This window comes from Nesoenas mayeri (genome assembly GCF_963082525.1).
Source record: "Nesoenas mayeri genome assembly, chromosome: 13".
In the NCBI taxonomy this organism is placed as follows: Eukaryota; Metazoa; Chordata; class Aves; order Columbiformes; family Columbidae; genus Nesoenas; species Nesoenas mayeri.
In genome coordinates, this window is record NC_137550.1 from 1,935,614 (window position 1) to 1,957,607 (window position 21,994).

General features: G+C 44.5%; 1 protein-coding gene across 1 annotated transcript in view; it reads right to left on the bottom strand.

The window, feature by feature from the left end:
• Positions 1 to 16,024, bottom strand: part of PLS3 (plastin 3) — a 52,622-nt gene extending 36,598 nt beyond the window's left edge. Inside the window, exon 1 of the mRNA XM_080352769.1 lies at positions 16,000 to 16,024. The gene's annotated coding sequence lies outside the window, so the exon portion shown is untranslated. The remainder of the gene's footprint in view (positions 1 to 15,999) is intronic.
• Between the last annotated feature and the right edge of the window lie 5,970 nt (positions 16,025 to 21,994).

The window sequence follows — 21,994 nt, forward strand, 5'->3', positions numbered from 1 at the left end:
ATGATGCCGGAAGCAGGCTTTATATTTAGTACTGAGTCACCCACTTTATTAAATTCAAAAGACACAAAAGGTGGGTGTGGAGAGGGGACATGTGGAAAAAAAAAAAAAATGAACACGTTGTTCCCTTGCGATCACAGGCAATGGGGAGTCTGGAGTTGGGTGGGTTTTATTATAAAGGGAGAGAGAAACTAAAGGTGACTAAGGGAACCTTTTCTGCACTTCACTGATAAAGCAGTTGCCAGATGTGCTGCACCTTCCAGGGCAGAAGCCAGTGCTGAAGGTGCTGCAGGTGTTTGCGGTGCCACCAGGGTTTGCTCCGGTCAGCCCTGCAGACAGGTCTCAGGCCTGAGCAGGGAATCACCAGTTCTGGGGCACTTTCTCATCCTTCCTGCTATGTCATCTTTGAGCCAAAGCAGAAGCTGGTAGAAGGAACTTGGAGTGGAGAATAAGCCAGTTTTGCAGCTCCACCTAACTCACCATGAAGTGCACCTTGCACCTCTCACACCTCAAAGAAAACATTTTGTTTTGGGCAATTACAACAGCATGATGTGAAGGTCGATTAAGACCAAAAGCCCGCAAGTCACTACTCAAGGAAATAGTGCTTTATAACTGAAATTGTACTACTAGGGAACACATGTGACTGCCCAAAATTTCTGAACAGGGAAGTTGTTCTAATACATTTTCTGACAACACCAGTTTAGACACATTTATAATTGAGAAATATAAAACATTCATGTGGGCTGCATCCTCATGGAATAAACTTCAGATTAATTTGCAAAACCTGCAATTTAATAGGAATGTAGTTCTTTATACTAAGGTCTTTTGATATAAGGAAGAAATAAAGTTTTAAAAGACAGCAGAAAAATCTTAACTGCAGATGGTACCACAATACAAATGACAGGAGTACAGATTTGTTCACGAGAGGTTCATATTTTCATACAAGTTCATCATAAGCCTTTTCATTTTCTGTCAATGATAAATTCTTTGCACAATGAGCAGCAGCGACAGCTCTGCAAAGTTTTCAGCTACTTAAGCCAGACTTTTCCCCTGAGAAGACTCACTTGCCAAATACTAAAACATAAATACTGTTACCAAAGCCAAGCACTGTACCTCATTTTGATTTTAAAAAAGTCAACAGCAAACAAGAGCTATCTCTAATGCCAAACACCACCAGTGTCTTGCCTAGAGAAGAAGCCTATTAGATTACTAATAAAATTGGTGTAATCTGTAAAATAAGATTACAACAGCAAAAAGGATGTGGCTTGAAAAGTAAATCCATGGACTGCAGCAACACCAGCAATTATGCAGAATCAGAGGTCAAGGACTGCTTAGTATCTTCCACCTATACGGAAGAAAGGGTTATACCACTGTAGTCATCACCTGCTCCAAATAGCATATAGACATTTAGCCAACCGTTGACCATCGTCCAGACCAGTTTGCTGCAAACCACTCCTGGTTGGTGGGGAGGCTGTGGGACACTGCCACTGGGTGGCTCTTCAGTCCCACACAACTAATCTGCGGGTCACCTCCCACTATCAGAAAGGTTTCGGTGCTGGGACATCAAGGCACAGCTGGTATAGTCACAGACCAACCTGCGCAGCAGCCTGTATGCCCAGCCCAGCCTACAAGGATCTTTGAGAAGTCACTGGTATCTCATCTGGACATCCTGCCAGATGCTGGAGGTAGAAGATTTTGGCATGTAGCTCATCATATTGTACAAGTGGGCCTACAAATCCAGCTGTGTTCAACTAGTCCAGAATCTCATCTCAAGGGACCTTGAAGCTTTTCCTGGTATTTAGCTCATGCCTGCAGTTGTTGGCTTCCCCTCTAACAGCTCCTTTTGTCTCAGACTCCAACAGAAATTCTTCTGTAGGATGGACCTACTGGAGAGGCTGACTTCAGGGGCTCCCTTGACTATTGCACTATTTTCAACATGCAGAAAGGTGAGGTAAGCTGAATATACCACTCACACGTATACTGCAAGTTGTCACCCATAGCCTTTAGGTCCCTAGGGTGCAATCTTCACCATACAGCTCATTACACTGTTAATTAGTAAGCTGCCTCACATTTTCCAGCCCATAAAACACAGCTACTAGTAGCAGACCGATCTCTATGCTGTGAAGCCAGTCTTTGCTTTTACTCAGATTTCTTATACTCTCAAGTCTGTTGCTGCTTCTGAGTTTAATAATTTTTGAATTAGTAAAAAAAAAAAAAAAAACAAAAAAACCAAAAAAAACCAACCAAACCAAAACACAACAACAAAAACAACAACAAAAAAAACCCACACAACACAAAACCGTAAAAACACCTTGTCCTTCCAAATTTATAAAAAAATATTTACAGTTCCTACGTAAAGCCAAGACTAAGCAAGGCATGCTATTTGATAGAAGGCATGAAGCAACTTCACAGCTCAGGTAGGAAAGGAAGATCTATAGCTGGGAGCAATAAGACCGCAACAAGGATTACACCAATGAGGTCCAAATGTTGATGAAGAATATTAGCTACAAGTACTACAGTTCAAAGGAAAATGCACTAAAAGAAAGTGCAATACCTTGCTATGTGCCAAGCTGATACCAATGCAATGCACAAAGCCTTAATCACTAAAGTGAATTATTGACCAGTAATGGTTGTAAAGCCTCTTGCATAACAGTGGGTTTCAAGGCCATTAGTGCAGGGCAGAATCTTACTCCACCTCCTGTCTTTCCAAGACCTCTTTGCATAGACCTTCAGATAACGAAAAGCAAAGGGACCAACTAAAACAACCCTATATAACCCAGAAAAAAGGTATATACCACTTCAAGAAGAAGGAGGTGGGAGGGAGGCACAAAAGGTCTTGTCTTTAGCAATAGATCTAACTCAAGTAGGCTGATTGCTGCCATACCCATCCATCCAGGAGAGCTACAGTAACTTCCAGGAGTTTCTGAGCCAGGCAGGGGTACAAGTTTTCAACAAGAAGTCCAACTATGCTGCCTTTGCTTGAGCATTTGGTTTATATAAAAGAGTGGCAAGAGCCCAGCTGGAAATGAAATCAACAAGAACATTACAAAGGGGTGGGCAACAGAAGGGCAGGGGCAGGATTGCACGGGAGCCTCCCATCCGTGTCCCCAAGGAAAACTCAGTCCCAACCTCAGCCAAACAGTGCAGAAAGAACAGACTAAAGTTTAGCTCAGACATTAAGGCCACTTATTCAAAATATTTTCAGTTTTCAGAAGGCCCAGTTTCCCCTCTCTCCTCATGGAAAGGTGAACACCTAAATGAGGATTCAGAAACTTGCTTATTACTTCCAGAAGCACTGAGAAACATGAATGCATTTGTAAATATATTTCCATATTGACCTCCTTCAAAGTGTTGCTATCTCAGAAACAGTTCTTAAAAACAGGAGCCAACCTCCCTGCTTGCCTGCACAATACCAATCATAACAGGATAACTTCACATACAGCTACAACACCCTATGTATTCTCTAAAATAATGTCCTCACGATCCATTCTTGAAGGCAAAACCTTTTGTGCAGCATTCAGGAAGAAAAAGCTTAATCACTATATTGCTTTGCAACTCACTTCCTTTATTTCTGTGACCACCTGGAGACAAGCACTTGTTCTATGCTGGGTCAAGGAAATGTTTAACTAGACTATTTATAGCAGAATATATATATATATACATATATATATACATATATATATATGCACACCACCACAGCACTGCAGCTGCTCAGCAGTTATATAGCAGAAGGCAAACACAGTTTTAACCCAAGGAAAACAGCAACAGGCTGGAGTATCAGGCTGCTCAGTAGTGTCCTGCTGCAGAGGCTCCAAGGCGGGAGAGCATCCAAGCCTGTCCCTGGGACAGGATTCAGCATCCTGGAATCTCAAAACCACAGCCCTGCTCCAAACCCAAACAAGGTTCCACAGACCCTTCCCGGCTGATTAGCAGGAAGGAGAGCAAGATAGCAACGGGAGCATAAACAAGGACCTGGGATTTATGATCTTTCAGACATTGTTTAGCAAGTGACCCAGCTGAAGCACTGCTTCACAAAACAAAAATGCCAATTACAGGGACGGGTAGCTTGAATTCAAGTTTCCACTTGGTTAGCGGCATTCTGGATACACTGAGAACTTTCATGCTTGCCCAGCAGTTTCATCTGCCGGGAGGAGTTGCACTGAGCTCTCCCAGAAAAATGGGGACAGCAACTGTGAAAGCACATGGGACCTCATCCACGATCTCAGTCCCTCCCACCAGGGCTGAGTCAAAGGCAGCAAGTTCAGCCCTACTATTTGTGAAAGTAGAGCAAGACACCCTTCTAACTTGTAGCACTGGAGAGACAGTGGGAGAAGCAGATCAACAATCCCCCTCCCCTGCTATTTTGAGCACAGCTCATCAAGAAGTAGTCCTGGCACCATGGGCTTCTGCAGCCAGCGCTGGGACAGTATCACATACGTGAACAATGTCGCTAGGGCAAAGACCAATACAAACATTAAAAAAACAAACAAAAAAACCCCAGAACAAAACCTGATAAAATTTAGAAAGACACACGTGTTGCTACAAATATAGTAACCCGAAGTGCTCCAGTCACCATTGGTAACTAATGGGTACTTCAGAGGCCGGATGCTCTCCTGAAGAGAAAAGACTAATCTCACCACACTATTGACAGAAACTGCATCACTCGTAGCCACTATTTCTGGTATTAACAATGCAAAGTGTTACATGGTACTTCCAGTATGAAGAAGCAGAATCACACCTCACTTGCCCAATCAGCTCCTGCGATGCCAAGCTGCAAAGATACTTTGAGGGAAAGATCTTATAGAAAAACAGAACCTAATCCAGAGAGGCTACAAGCTTCTGTTATCCAAGATCTTCAACCTGTGTTTTAAACAGCTTGTGCATTCAGCTCTGGAGAGCCCTAATTTAATCCCTAACATATTGACAAAAATCAGTCCCATATATCTAAATTAAGCACAGAATCACATGCTTTCCTATTTTCCTTCTAGTATCAAAATACTTTTCATATGTTGATGGTCATAGAAAAAAAAAAAAAGCAAGGGAGAACAAAGGGGATTTTTCTTAAGCTCCATTTCCCACCACCCCAATGAGATATAACAATTTCAGTAGGACTCCAATTAATCAGTTCAGTGAGTTTGGGTTTTGTTCCGGTTTTTGGTCTTGTTTTTGTTGTTGTCCTTGTTGTTTGGGTTTTGTTAGTTTGCTTGGGTTTTGTTAGTTTGCTTGGGTTTTGTTAGTTTGCTTGGGTTTTGTTTGGTTTCATTTTGGGCTTTTTTTATATGGTTTGTTGTGGGTTTTTTTTTTAGGTTTTGTTTGGGGTTCTTTATTCCTTTTTTCCCTAGCAAGACAGTCTCCACATCATCTGGAGCCCAAGCAACAGCAGCAGTTCTAGCAAACAAAACTCTGGCAGGAGCTGCACTAATGGGCCGCAGATCAGGGGCAGGATCACCTGTAGCACGTCAGAGGTGAGTCCTCTCCAGCTATTGCCTCAGCGGTCACCGACACCTCCTGCAAATCCCAGCATCTCCTCAAACCACAGCCTCATTCAGCACCTGATGCTGGAAACACTGACAGGGGACAGCAGCACTTCAGATGTTTTCCAGTCTGCCCCATCTTGGAGAGTATCAGATTGTTGTCTTTATGCTTTTGCCAAAATTGGTGTTTTGCAGGTTTTACTCTGTCTTAACCTGACCCTGCAGTGGGCAACAGTTCATATTGCTTTAAGTCCCTCTATCGACACCATTTTAAAAAGCAGCCCAACTAGCATTATTTTTTTTTTTAAGGAAAATTCTGTTTCCTCTAGCAAAAAAATGTCTGTAGTAAAGACATAACTGCAGGAGTCAGTTTTTCCACTTTAAGAATTTGAGATATGAACAAACAGCCCCTTGATTCACAGCTAAAGTAAAAACAGGCAACCAAGTTAGACAAAGGCTGAAGGCTCTGTCCCTAGGCTTTGGGAGAAACTGAATCTTTCTAGTAGCCTCCCACAGCCAGTTTCATGACTGTTTACAAAGGTTTTATAAGACAGACAGTATTTCACATTGTTATGTTTTTTTTGCAGTCTAGTCTAGAATAGAAGAACCAGAAACAGAACAGGCCAAGGCGGTGTCTACAAAAACTGAAGGGAAAGAGGCATTTCAGAGAGTCATTTGATCAACAAGGTCACGTAAACCATTCCAGGCCCACAGGGTGTTCTAGTCATAAACAGTCATGGAACAGGCAATGGGCAGAATCTCCCTGCCCTCCTTCCATCGCACCTCCCTGCTCATTTATTCCCACCCCAGGCCTAAACAACCGCAGAGGCTTATGGCTAAGCTGGAGGAGCTGGCATTTGCTACCTCTGTGTAAAACAATTTGCTGCCTCACACAAGCATGGCCAAGGACAGTGGAAAACAAACTGAACAACACAAGAAGTCAACAGCTGACATTCATGGGGCAGAGAACAGACGCCCAGAGCAAGGATACACTTGACTCTTCCCTTTTACGATCCCATGGCCAATCACTCAGACTTGCCTAAGAAATCTTGGTTTTGAGGCTTGGCTTTTCCAGCAGGCAGTGGTAGAATGAGATCACCACCCCAGATGCTGTCAACCTTCCACCCTTAATGTCTTTTTCCTGTTTTATGAGAAGAGGGAGGAGTGTGCAGCTCAGGTCTGTACAGACAGGACTGAGCTGGAGGCTGTGGGGCAGAAGCATTCTCCTGGCCCTTGTACTTCTCCTCACACCACTTGATACTTAAACTGGCAGCCTAATGCCCAGTGTAGCCCCAAAATATTGTTCTCCTTAGGCCAAGATTTCTATCTCCCCTTGAATGCATAGCCAGTAGACATCAGAATGGCACGTATGTCCTTTCTTCTCACCCAGCTCTCTGCCAAGCTCATACAACCAGGTAGAAGAGCAGTTGTAGGAAGCACTTGCCTCCATTTTCAACTGGTGAGATCTCTGTCCTTCCTTTCTAAAGCTAGTGACCTTTAAGTCTGCCGGACCTTCCTCCATGAAAGCACCTTTGTATCCAGGAACCTCTTCCGCTCGCAAACACTTGTCACCCATAAGACACATTGCTATCACACTAAGATGTTACCATCACATGTAATGAACTATAAAAGCTTCTGCCAGTATTTTTTTAACAACTGCTTAAGCCAGGTAGGCATTCAATGAATCAATAAAAGGCCTTGCTTGACTGCTTCCTACCCCTAAGGCTCAGTGATACAGCATTCATTCTTCTTTTCATCCCATTCAGCCAACTCTCTCCACTACAAGGATGGACCAGGGTCTCTTTCCAGGCTGCTGGACTGCAGAGCCTGTGGTCTAGTGTTTTCAACTCTCTCAGGTCCTGCAAGAAACATGACTAAAATTTTACTCAATATCTATGATAACTACGTGGCTGGCAGCCAGACACTTGGCTGTACACCTCCCTGACACTGGTCACCTTAGCACTTCTGGATGAACTAGCAAAAACAGATTTTTCTGAAGCATTTTACAGCTGAAGGGCTTCCCGTGGCTGCCAGTGTCTCAGAAACCAAGATGTGAACATGTTGTCTACAGTTTTCAGCCTGCTGAAAAGAAAGGCTATTTTTAATCCAAGCCTACGTAGGGTGGGGCTCAGTCTACAACCAGGCCAAAAAGCCACTATAATCCACAAGACTGGCAACTTTTGCTTGCAGGCTGATGTCTGTTCTATTTTGGGGATGGGAGGAATTTAGAATAAAAAAATATATAAATTAAAAACAAAGGAGGCTATGAAAAGTGAATAAAGGGAAGGGCCAGACTTACCCTGTGTATTTTGGTCTAAAGAATATGGCTGTAAAAGAACACAAATGAGAATTATTTTCCATTTCCTGCAGCAGCTTATGAAGTATCATTTATCACATGGGCTTAGAAGTGTATTTTGTACAGGAGTAAGAGCCAATCTGTGGCTTCTTGCACGGCAGTGAGACCCTTGGGAGTCACCAGTGATGGACACACCACCATGATCCTACACAAGGTTTCCCATTTCAGACAACAGTACAGCAGCTGTTGGGACACCTTGTTCTTTTGTGATATTGGGGCTGCAAAAAAGGCAAAGCAAAGCCACCAAAGTGACCTGACGACTGGAAAATAAGTTTTGCTTATTTAGGGTTAAAAGCCAACAGGCAACCAACCCACTAAGAGCAGAGATGTTTTGTATGTTCTCAGCACCTTAATGAACTTAACATCACACAGACTTCCTACATTAACACACCACTAGGTTTTACTTGTTACAGGCTCAATTTGACATCCAAGTCAACTCAACACAGCCACTTACTCTGCCATATCAACCCCATGTTCTTCGCTGTACACAGGTCATTTGTATAAAAAAGGGCACAAAGAGCTTCTCTCACTGTCTTCAGATGTCCTTTTAAACTCCATCCATATGCCAACTGTGAGACACTCACATAGGCAACAGCATCTCTAGAGCTGCTCCTTCACATGATCAGAGCTGGATTATTAACCCCACTGCAGAAGTCTGCAATTACTTCTCTTGGCAGAATGCAAAAAAGGCAGAATAGAAGAGACAGTACATCAGGCTAAGTGGAGGACCAGCAACAATGAACCTCAAGCACTGCTATCATTTCAGCCATGGACTTCTTAGGAAAAAAGCCAACATCTAAGCAACACTGACAAGTTCAACCCAGATTTTACAAGCATAGCAGCAAGGCTGGATGGTGAACACCTCTTAACAGTAGATAAAACGTTCATGGCCAACATAATTTCTTCCTTCTTTGTTCCACACCTAAGTTACAGCACCAACTACCTGGTCTTTCACTTTCATCACTAAGGGCAGTATGTGATGGGGAAACTGTGAATGACACAGGAAACTATTTTCAGCTTAAAGAAAAAAAAAAAAGGCTTACTTCAAAACATCAGAAATTAGGCCTCCTGCAGAGACACTACACCTTCGCTTCTCTTCAAGGTCACAGTAATAGTCCCTTTTCCCAGCTATGCAGTAGAGACTCCTAGCAGCATCTGTGAGCTGTCACTCTTTTCACAGGAACAAAAAACCTACTGAAGAGGCAGGAAAAACAGCTGTAAGCATTTGAGAGAAGGAAATGAGACACGGGGACTGGTTAGAAACATATGGCCCATATGGATTGACATGAGCAATCGGCAGCACTCCTAACCAGAGCTTCCTCTTTCAGACAGTTGTCCTGCTCCCCACATCCTCAGATGCATGTCAAACCAATAATTATTTTATTTCTTCCATAATGATTCCCAAATATCAGTAGTGCACAGGCTGCCGCACCCTTGGGGACAGTCTGGATGTTGCAAGTGGAACCAGTTCACCGCCAGGAATGTGCACATTGTCCCATGGTACAGGGCGTTGGAGACCATGGACCAGCTGGCACAGGGGGACACAAGGAAAGGGACCTAATGCAAGCAGCCCATCTGACAGGGACGCTGCATTTCCACAAGCAGCAGTCAGCCTCATGACTCATGGCTGCTGAAAAGTAGAGATAAACTAACAGGAATCAACTAGCAAAACAAACAAAAGGGAAAGAATGGCCCTCAATAACTCCATCTCTGCTGATAGCAACTCTCCTGGGGACACAGAGGCCTCCTCTTCATCATCACTCCACTAACAAGCCCAGTGACAGAACTAGCTTTGACTAGCCCAAGTGTTAACCCACAAAACCCAGATCTGAAACACGAGCTGTTAGAAGAGCACACATGGTATAATTCTTCCAAGCAGGCCAGACAGGACTTGCTTGTCATTCTTGGCATTTTTAATCTATTAACAAAAAAGCCAACAGATGACAGATTCCCAGGAGATTGGCAGATGCCACAGTGACTGAGTGCACTGGCAACCACCTCTCAGCACCCTGTCCAGGGAGGTCCACACCCCTGTAATGAGAATAGACCTGCCAGGAGAGGGTGGGCCGGGCCAAGTGGGCAGTCGTGCTGTCAGAGCAGCTGCCTCTTGGCAGCACTGATGTCACATGTGGCCACCGCAGGGAAGAGCTTGATCACCTCCAATGCCACAACTTCTGAATCAAACAGCATGGTATTAGCAGAGGGCAGATGGGCATGTCCTTTCCTCCCACCCTCCTCTCCAGCCCTTTTAAGTGGAGACTTCCGTCTTCCAGCTCCATTGATTCACCATGTTTTCTTGCTCAGCCAGTACGAGAAGAAAGGTTGCTGGCAGATCACACAGAGTACATCAAAACCTTATCACACAAGGTCACACTGAATACCTGAAATGTCAGACACAGAGCCTGCTGCCCAGAGTTGAGCTCTGCAGCCACAAACACTGAGTCCCATCTTTCACCTGTAATCAAATAATCTCTTTGGTCGTCAATTACAAGGGTGGTCATCCATCACCCTGCGCAGGCAGCTCGTACTCCATGCCACAGCAGATGCACTCCAGGAGCTGCGCTGATGCCACATGCCAAGGGACACTGGGTGGGCTGGGGGCTGCACACGGGGCAGGAGGATTTCTGACAGCTGGGATACCCTGCCCCCAGGCTGATATCACAGTGTGGCAATGCCACCCAGACAGGTTAATGCTGCTTGCTGGTAAAGCAGAAGAAATCTATGCCTAACCTAGCCCTTCAGTCAGGGACAGGACCTGCACAAACCATGAGACTTCTCAAAGGCCATGCTGCAGCACCCCAAGTGAATCTCACAGCACAGAACATGATAAAGAGGCATTACTGAAGTCTCCACTTCAGGAAAAACCTGACCAAGAGGCAGGAAGAACATCCAGGACAGGAAACACTAGTGAGGATGGACAGGACAAGCTTGACCCATTACCTACAAATTCAGCACTGAAGAGCATGAAGTCAACAGTTGCTAAGACCGAAGCTGCACTAAATGCTGCTCTGTCTAAGCGCCACCCACCGCACACCCACTCCCAACACAGACCATGCTGGTGATTCCTACTTTTAATTCCCTGCCACCCAATCAATCCAAAAGAGACAGTGCACCCATATGAACACCCAAACCCAAGTGTGTGGAGGAAGGGATATAACTGTAACCCATTCATGGCCAGCAGTCACACAGCTGAAAGCAATTATAGCTGCCCAGTCACCGTCAGCTGAGCTACCTCTACTCAGAGGACCTCCAGGATGGCCAGTTAGCACCATTTCTCCCAGCCACACCACCCAGGGCCCAGGTGCAGACCATCACTCAACTGCCTTCAATCAAGAGGTGACACCTCTCATCATTCCCACCTACTCATCTACTAACAGCAAGAGTTGCAGGTATCTCTGGGCTGGACAAGCAGGGAAAGCCAATTTTGTTTTAGAGACTGAGCAACTACTCTCTGGAAGGTCAGAGGCGGAAACAGCTCTTCCATGCACACCCCCACCAGCAGCACTGCAGCCAAGACCTGGTCACCACAAACACAGCCCTGCTTGTGCAATAACCCAATTCCCAAAGTGACAACAGGAATGTATGTGCAAAGATGTCAACAGATGCCTATCAAATGGTTTGGGGACCAGCGATAAAAAAGAGCAAGGCAATATTGTGACATTCATTAGAGTAACCCAACAAATACTGATTTAATACAACCTTGCATCATCCCCTGGAGTTGGTCTCAGTTTTGCAAGGCACTTGAAATTGAGATGCTGAGGATGTTTTCCTCTGCATACACATTAAGGTTACTTGATAAACTTCTTAAATTCAGTATTTAACACTACCTTTCCACAGGTATCTGGTGGTAGAATTTTCTGGATTCATGTTTGGCTTTTTTGATGTAATTAGCAACTCTAATTACTCCATGAACTCAATGTTCAAAAAGATACATAGAATACTTAGTACACAACGGTACTTAGTTCAAAAAGTACTGAGTATGCAAAGGTCAGTAATTAGTTTACAAATATTAACATATCATATTGTGGCTATTTCCAATATGACAAGGAACTTCTCAGTAGTAACTAATAAGTTAAAAATTAATATCTGTTATTGCACCATGCAGGTTGATAACTTGTCGGTCACATGTTTAAACAACTGGCACTGAGACACGAGAATCTGCTTTTTTCTGTGCTGAATTACTACTCCAACATACATGCAAGCAAAACTAATACTCAAAGCCTGAAGAAAACACCAACTATGTTTCTTTTGCTGTTTGTTGCTACTGTGTGGCACACTGATAAAAACCAAGTTGTAGCCACATAAATTTCACCTGTGCTACTCTCTATAAGCTACAAAGCAACTCTGTAGCAGTTTACATATCTGTCCTTCCCTCTCCACCTTTGCTTTCCCTCTTCTTGCTCAGAAGCACCACCATGTCCCTGCAAAGGATTCACCTGCCTCCCAGCAGAGCAGGTTGCGAGTCACCTTGAACACTGTTGTTGAACGTCATTAGTGAGCTGGGACTGCGCTTTCCTTGCAGGGCTCTGCTGGATCTGTACAAAACCTGCGCTGGAATAATGCAAATGGGAGAGATGCTGCTTTACCATCACTTCCTCTGCCATAGGCAGTGCACACGCAAGAAAACCAAGCTAACAGACCTGTATCTAAAGAGGGACAAATGTCCCCAGAGGATTCTGGTCCACAGTACTAAGCATTTTAAGAAAGAAAGAGATATAAGACATTGTAACTTCAAACAAAAAAAAAAAAACAACCACAACACCACCACCAAAACAAACAAGAATCAACCACAACACCATCATCAAAACAAACAAAAATCAACCTGAAAAAAACTGGCATAAAGCTGAACTCACTCAGTCCTTGGTTTTGCTGAAAACACAGGGTCTTTTTTTCCCCTCCCCAACACCTATCATTTAATGCTATGTAAAACAGGTTACCAAGAACACAGACAGGGTGGACTTGGGTAACATCACCAAGTAAGCTACTACCACCTGAAATATCACCACCAAGACAACCTTAAGTACTAAATGTAGCTGTCATAAGTTATCAAGTGTGCTTACTACTGATAGCTACCATCTATTAATACTTTGATAAGGAAGTGGATTAAAATACCTACATAGAAAAATGATGGGCACACTCTTGCTAAACTCACTGCCGATCACATAAAAAAAAAAAAAAAAGAAGGGTTTTCCTTAGAATCATAGAATGGTTTGCGCTGAAAGGGACCTTGAAGATCATCTCGTTCCCACTGCCATGGGAAGGACACCTTCCATCAGACCAGGTTGCCTAAAGCCCCATCCAACCTAGCCTTGAACGCTTTCAGGATGGGGCATCCAGGCTGCCCTGGATGCAGCTTGTCCCAGTGCCTCACCACCCTCATGGCGAAGAACCTCTTCCTTTTATCTAGTCCACCCTGTTTCAGTTTAAGGCCATTAACCCTTGTCCTATAACTATATGCCCTCGTAAGAAGCCCCTCTCCAGCTTTCTTATAGATCCCCTTTAGGTAGCAGAAATGAAGCACTTGCAGTTTTACTACACAAAAGACAGAGACAGTACTTCCAACATTAAGTTTACCTATGAAGCTATTCACAAGGCCCTTGGATCACTTAGATCACTGGCAGCTGCTCAAGCAAAATTACTTAATTACTGTCCCTAGCATCCTTCTCAATCAATCACTGAGAAGCATTCTCATTTACTTCCTTTGTCAGAACTTTATTATTTCCACTTCTCCAAAGCCAGTTAAGTCACTGCACTAGAGAGCCAAGTAAACACAGGAAAGAGTTACTAGAAGATCCCACATGAGTGAATTCACCGGCAAATCCATTTAACATGGCTGCAATTCCTTCACTCACAATCCTAATCTCCCAACAATTGAAACCCGGGGCAGAGAAGTCAGTAGGGGAGCCCCAGGGGAAGGAGTTCCTCTGCATTTATCCCCAATCCGAGCATCCATCAGCTGAATACCTAATGAAGTCGTCAGTCCCCAGAGCCCTCCCCACTGTGAAGATAATCTAGCCAAAACTAGTAAATAGGTTTCTGAAGGTTTGGGTATTCTTTAATCTGGGGACACGTTTACCTACTTTATAGGAGGGGAAACTTTGTCAGATTACCTCTGATAAGAGAACAAAGACCCTGGTTAAGCATAATTCTTGATATCTAGTACTAAATAATCACATTATGATCTCTTAACCCAGACAAAGAATGAGTAATTCATCTTTCACAAGCAAAGAATTCTTTCAAAGCAGCTCGGTTACAACCAAGCAACATCCTCAAATTGTTAAACTTTTGGCAAGATTAGCAGGCTGTGATAACAGCAGTGTTTCAAAAACATTTCTCTTAACAAATTATTTTATAACATACTATTTTTTTGAAGAGTTATTCAGATGCAAACCAGCAGATCTGGAATTTCTCTGCATGCACACACCCCACAGAATGCCATCAAATACCCCCGAGGCAGAAGTCAGCTGCGGAAAATTGCACCCAGAGGACTTGCCTTATGTCCACTAATCTCCTTGAAACCCTGCCCTCCACTGACAAACTACCAGAAGCACCTCTTTACACAAGATTTCTTTTCAAAACAGATTGAATTTCTATACATCATTATGTACAGCACTGACATATGTTGATCTCTATAACTATTCCCTCTTTATATCCAGGTTCCAGCTGTTGTCCTTAAAGATACTCTGAGCAAGTCTTCCAGCATTAACGAGTTTTTTTTTTTTTTCTCAGGTTACCAGGCTCATTGGAGAAGTCACAAGTGTTACTGGGTGAACAATAGCTTAAAGTTCTCATGCAAAAGCAATTTATCTGAGATATCTATTATCTTTTATAGTCTCTTCTACAGACTGACCAAAAACAGGAAGCCAAGCTCTCATGTGCACACACATTCCACTGGGATTGTGTAACAGCAATAACAACATCAGAGGCTGATTCGACGGCATTTGCTCGGAGCTGTACCAACAGCTCTCCTGAAAAGAAATGAGTTCAAGTGATGCTCTGCTGTAGGGATGCTATTACAGAGCAGACACATGCAGCCTGTCCCAAGGAAGCATTAACCAGAGTTTAGACTCCCTTCCACATATCTCGCCCCTATTTCCACTTATACAAGAACTTATAACTGGAGCACAGTCACACTACAGAGTCTGTTACCTCTGTGAGCATCGAGACTTGATGCCATCCGTTACAATGCTCACAGTCAGTGCCAGGGTGCCCCAGAATTTCCTGTGCAAAGTCTAAAGCTTCACCTCCTGAAAAATTCCTTGCTCTTCCCCTTCACTTCGCAGGCTACCGACAAGAAGCCATTGTTCGGGGGAGCAGGGTGACACTTCCTCTCCCAGACCAAATTAGAGATGTATAAAAATAAACCCACACAGCTGTTCCACTGCTTCACTTCACCTCACTTCGATTAGATGAGAAGTTGGGTCCAATTTCCTCACTCTTTCTGTTTTTGGGAACACTATTCTGCATAAAAGATAAAAGTTAAATGCAAACTGAAGCCCCTTTTCAGTACTGCTCTGCGGGAACCCGCAGCGGGAAGCAGCACCTCCTCTCCCTTGCAGCCGGGCTCTGCCTCTATAAATTCGCACAAAGCCTGAAGTTTTGCAGAAATTGGGGCTTTCGCTGCGCGTCCCTCTGTCCCAGCGGCGGAGCTCACGGCCCGCCCCGGCCGCACAAAACGCACTAACAGCGGCCACGGGGCAGCGCATCTCCCGTGCCGGGCCCGCCCCGCTCAGCCCAGGGCTGAAGTTTTCCAGGGGAATGAATCAGCCAAGTGCCTTTTCATCGCCGCGGGGAGGCTGGAAGGGGCGGCAGGAGCGCGCCCAGCAGACACGTACTCCGCGTCCCGGCGCGCACTGATGCACGCTGAGCTGCGCGCCCTCCGCCCCGGCTCCATGCAGGGCTCCGCGACCTCTCCCCGCTCCGTGCCCGTCCCGCCGCCCCATTGTCCCGGGACTCTCCCGGCGCGGGGACACGCCTGGCCGGGAGCGGAGCCGGACGACAGCGCGGGCTGGGCTGGGCCCCGCGGAGCCGCTGGGGCCGGTCGGCGCCTCCCTCCCCTCCGCTACTGCCGGGATGCTCCGCCCGGGCCGGTGCGCCTCCGGGCGACGGGGCGAGCGCCGGCAACTTTCCCCAAGTCGGAGCCGCGCTGGAAGAGCTCCTGATAGCGCTCACCTCCCGTGCGCCGTGCCGAGCTGAGCCGATCCGTCCTGCCGAGCCGTGTCCCAGCCCCGCTGCCCGCGCTCGTCGCGTCCCAGCCCCGCCGCCCCGGCCGGATTGGGCCGTGCGCCTGCACATCACGGCGTCCCGGCGCGGCGATTAGGCGGCCGAGGAGTCACTCAGGGCGGGGAGGAGCTGCGGCCCCAGCCAGGGCGCGCTCCCGTTCCCACCGGGCTGCTCTGCCATGCCTTGCCCTGCCTGCATCCCTCGTGTTCTGCATGTATCCTACCTCCCGCCCTGCCTGCATCCCACCTCCCGTGCATGCGTTCCTCCCGTCCTGCAAGCATCCCTCATTCTTCCCCTGTACGCAACTTTTCTCCAAGCATGCATGCATTCTTCCCTATAAGTATCCCTGCCTTCTCCTGGGTTCCCACTCCTTCTCCCATGTGAGACTTCAACCTTTCTCTCATGCGTGGGCAGCTCTCGCTCCCTCAGCCCTGCAGCACAGATAGAGGAGCTCTGGGCTCCCCTTGCAGTCTCCCCTTCTCTCCAAGGAGCAACCCCATTGGGTGCTGCTGAGGATGCTCAGGGGAAGCTGATGTTGGTGGGCACACTGGGTGAGGGGCTTCCCACACAGAGGAGCCAGGGGCTGGCCCAGAGACTGGCTCCCACTAGGAGCATGTGGGGTGTGGGTGCCTGGGCCCTTGCACCCTGTTCTCTGTGCTCCTGGGCAGGGAGCGTTGCCACAGCCTCTGGTTGTCTGATTTGGGATAGGTGACCTCATAACTGTCCTAATTTCTACATTTGCCACACCGACATTCACACCAAAAATTGCTAGAAGGACTCAGGAAACTGAGGGCCTTAGGGACACTTTTGCGTAGAAGTGGTAGAGAACAGAAGTTAATTCAAGAGAGGCCTTGAACTGAGAAAGAAAAAGCAAAAACCTGCTCTGGGAATACAGAGGTGAATGGAGAGAAGAAGCTGAGGGTCAGAGCTGCACTGCAGAGCTGGGCCAGAAAAGGGGGAAACCATTTCCCCCAGTGAGGGACTTCACGCAGCCCAGGAACCCGATTCTGCCACCTCCACCAGGACCAGGAGAAAATATGGGTTCAGGTATTAATACCTTATTCTGGTTTCAGGAGAAAAGCAAATACGTATTCAGGCATAGAAGATCCTTTTTGGGTCAGAAAGATGAGCCATTCCTATGCCTGGAGGTGTGAACAGTGCAAAGTAATCAATTCAGGCATAAAACAGGAACATTAATACAAGGCGCTAGCTCTTGTATAAAGTGATAGTACATGTCCCTTTTTTGTGTTTAATTATTTTCCACCACTGCCATAAAAAATGAAATTCTAGAAACATGACAGTTACCTAACAAACTATTAATAGATGAGGTGCACATCAACATTAGATCATTCTCCCTCTTTTCTTTAAAAATTAAATAAATGTAGAGCACATTTGACTAGAACTGCCCAGTAAAATTCATTGTAATGAGTATTTATTTCTCTATGTTGCCAATGTTATAGGTGCACATTTCTGGATCTGCATTGCCTAGTCACACATAACGAATCTTTGTATGAATTATTTAGAGAAAGACTGTCAGTCCAGTCATTACAGTATAAAACAAAACACATTTCATTGTCAAAACCGTCAGGAAAAATAATTTTGTAGTTAATTTTCCGAAGCTACAAAATGACAAGGTCTCTCAGAGTGGTCCCACATGATGGAAGTGACACGGTTCACAGTGGGAGTTTCCTCATCACATCAGATGTAGCAGCTTCCTGAGAAGAATTAGACTCTCTTCTGTTCAGCCTTTTATTCTTTTTATGCAGCCAGATTTCTCATTGGATGTTGGAAACTCTTACATATTCATCAGTTTATTAGACTGACTCTCAGGAGATAGGAGTAATAATTTTACAAAGATTTAAAGGCTTAGGTCAATTTTATGCTATATGATGGCAGTCCTGTGTTCAGATTAGGTCAATGCTTCACATTGCTTTACAAACACAACAGAATTGTGAATATTTCTGATTCTGGTTGCAAATTTTAGCAAAAAAAAAAATACACTTTGTATTTTTTTGGTCAGATTTTGCTAGCACGCCAACATAAAAGAGCTACAGACATGAAATCATCTTTGTAGATCTTGCCTATTTAGAAAATGCAGATTACACGTTTCCGTGCCCTGCTTTTGTCCAAACCAGTAGTAGGAAACAGGCAAGTCTTTGTTCTCTAGATGAGGGAACAAAGTATTAAACATATTGAACATTTACCAGTTGTCTCTTCATTAGGATTTCCCCATGTCTCCATACACAAAAAAAGTTAAGCTGTAGTAGACAAATCCATTAATTCAGCTACAACCACTGCTTAGCATCCTGATATAGTCATCAAGCAACATTTAAGATTTTTATTGCATACTCACTGTAATTACTGTATTCTGAGTGAGAAGTCAAAATGTGGAGATTCATTTTACACACAGTTAGCAAATGCCTTCTTTGCAAAACACACAACTGCATGTTCTTAGGTAATTATTCATGGTTAAAAACACTCATTAACACAGATACCAGCTTCCCTTTTCTCACAAAAACTAAAAGAAGAAAAGGCTCAGCAATGACTGCTTTGTGAAACAGTGAACAAACTTTTTCAAGAGCACCTGACTGCATGCAGTGTAATTCTTATTTCGCTCCATCCACAGGTGATGTAGCTGAGGGAGGAAAGGTGAAATTTTGGCTAAGGTCACAGGGGAAAACCTATGCCCTTATAAAAAGTCCCATGGAGATTTTGAACAGAGACAGAAGCACAGGGTGGATTTGAAAAAGCAGTGTTAGACAGTGTTTGAAATTACGTCTCAGACATTTTTAAAGCCCTTTCAAAAAGATTGCTATTAAGAAGATGACAAAGAGCACTGTTTACATAGAAGGACTTTCCACATAATGGCACGCATGAACAGAGAGGTTAGGGCAGACAGACAACAGGTATTTCCATCTTGATTTACACCGTGGGTAGTTTTATTTAATATGACTTTTAAATAAAGTTGTAGTGAAATATTGTTTGTAGAAAACATGCACTTATAAGATGCTGGTTTCATGAACTACTAGCATATAGAAACTTAGGAGTAAGAAAATAGGCCATATTTTTTTGAAGATAAGTGTAAAGAGGACTTCATTAGTCCTTTCTTCAGCAGACTATGGTAACTTCAACAGGTATCAGAAAATGCCCTGGCTATAGAGCCACAACGGAAGTACCGCGTGCTGGATTTTTGAGTTGAACATTTTTAACTGTAAGACTACGAATTTCCATAAATGTGGTTTACTGTAATAATCTTTACCAGACAGATGGAGGGCTGACCCTGCCTCCAGTATGACTTTGTTGCTGACTCCAGTGAAAGCTGGACTGACCCTTAGTAGACTTTGCCACTGCCAGAGTAACGTTAGTGTGACTCTGTGTCTACAGAAGTAAAATGAATTTTAATTATGTCTGTTAAAATGTAAGCTTCTTGTCTGGTAGCTTAGCTCCTGTACTGCTTTTCCATTGTATAAATCTTTACTTTTGGCTGGGTTATTGAATAACATGTGGTTCTAGCATATAATTATGGTCGCTTACCTGTGAGATTATTTCACTGAGGCAATGTTCAGCTGAAATAAAGTTGGGGAGGCACTGCCTTTTGGAAAGTGTACACAAGAAACAATACAGTCCAAAAAGAAGCTGTGAAACTTCATATGACATGCATCTTTGCAATGTATGCCTGATATCCCATGGATAAGCTAGCTGCTTTAAGATTACGATCATCATAGACCATTAGTGAGTAGTGGTGACAATCAAGAAAAAAGGGAGGAAGCCTGATGGGATAATTAAAAACTTATGTCTTTGACGTGCAGTATGCCAGAGTCAGAGAAACTGCAAAACATACTGGGGGAGTGGTAAGCATACGGGTTCAGAGTGGTCTTTAAAGAAATGGGCTTTAAAGGAGTTGGTGTGAAGTTCTTCTATTAGAATTAGGGCATTCATTCTTAGCTAGACTTTTGTTTTGTTTTCTGCAAATACTTAACCACAACATTAACAGAATCTAAGAACCAGGACATTAATGTCAAAAACACTTGTCATCAATCAAGGAGAACAACTGAGTGGTGCTGTGAACTGATTAATAAGATGGAACTGTTCTTTTTCCATTGCAAGAAAGCAGATGGAAATCTGGATAATATTTTGAACTGCAGAAAACTGAATTTACCTCCTGCTAGAAACATTTACTCAAATAATTCTGGGCACTTCTTTATTTAAAAACATCTTTGGGGAAACAAACATCAGTAAGTTTATCCAGTAAGGTTGGCCCATGCAAAGTATCCATATTCAAAGACTAAAGAAGTCTTTGAGACTCCTCACATGGATGTAGATAACCCACCACAGTTATCAGCCTGCCAGGCTGTAGGCAAGCTACCTGCCAGCTGCCTGCCCTCCCTCTGTCCTGGCTGCCAGATAACAGATCACGCTGTGGGACTCTGGACTGTGTTGTGAAACCACCAGTGTCTCCTGTTTATTCTACTGTAAGGCAAGCTCGTGCTTTGGCAAAGGGGTTGTCTGGGGTTTCGTGCTGCCTCCATTCTGCAGTATAGGTTTTATTTGTTTGAAATCATGCTCTTTCCTGTCAAGGGGAGTGTTTCAGTGGTTGCCCACACAGGAGAGCTCTGCACGTCCAACCTAGCAGTGGCAAGCCAGACTTATCCACATTATGTCTTTGTACAACCCTTAGCTACAGTTTTTTTATGGGTTGAGCTTCCAGAGGACTCATTGACCTTTGAAGCATGCAGGAAAGTGACTTGAGCTTTTATTTGCAGTTCCTATCAACAGGGTGAACTTCCCTCCTTCGTTGTTGCGGACCAATTGAAAAAAAAAAAGCAGCATGGCAATGAGCAGGTGTTTTTGTCTCTTCGCTTCCCCAAATTTATCAACCTATCAAGACCAGACTCTCAAAAGCTACTGAATCCACATTCTCTTTCTCATAGCTAAAGTACAAACAACTGTCTCCAAAGAAAACCATGTTTCCAGAGGGCATGAGATGCAGAAGGTCAGGCATAGGTAGCTTCAGGCAGAAAAAACAAGCAGAGTTAGCTGCAAACTGTGGAAAATACAGTCACTGCTCAGACAGGTCACAGCCGATCATTTTGGGCATTTATCAAGGTTCACAATTTGGCATTCAGTAACCTATTTGTTACTGTGTCTTGAAGATCTGCATGCAATTTCTTATTATTAAATACTAGCAATCTGCTCAGAGCTGGACGACATCACCCTGAAATGAGTTTTTAGGAAGGGTTTGAAGGGCCAAAAGCCTGATGGTTTGGCAAACTAGGGCTGGGTCGATATTTCATGCAGTTGGTTCTGCACTGGGACAAGACTGGAGGCAGGGAACAAAAGAGCTGCCAACACAGGCAATTCTGCATGGTATAGAGAGCTTGGGATGGGATGAACTGGAACATGCACAGGGCCTCCAAGGAGGACTCTTGTCTGCATGTGCACTCTTGTCCTTCATGCCAGTCAGGCTTACCATGGATGGCCTCGCTTTCCTCTTTCTCCCCAGTCCGCCTTCCTTTGGCTCAACTGAAGGTAAAACAAGGTGCACAGAGACTGGAAGGCGGCTGATGAATAATTTCATCTGCTCCAGGCTGGGAGCAGGAGGCTGTGCTCGATAACTGAGGAAGTGTTCTTGCTACTCAAGGACACTATTTCTAGTGTTCCTAATATTTCCTCATTTACTAGTAACTAATTTGGACTTTTAAATCTTTTTATTGTGTAATACATTTCTGAATATTTTATTCTCATTCTCTCTGCGCTTTCTTCTTGCTTTTCTAATTTTTTTGCCCCTCTACCCTTTGCCTCCTCCTCCATTTTACTCACGCTGGTGCAAAGTTCTCCCAGCTCCTACAAAACTCAGCCATCCCACAGCTTCCAAAATCCACGGTGAGCGGAAACAGAGCAGGGCTGTCTACATTCCTGCAAGCCCAGGGCTTGGAAGATGGTG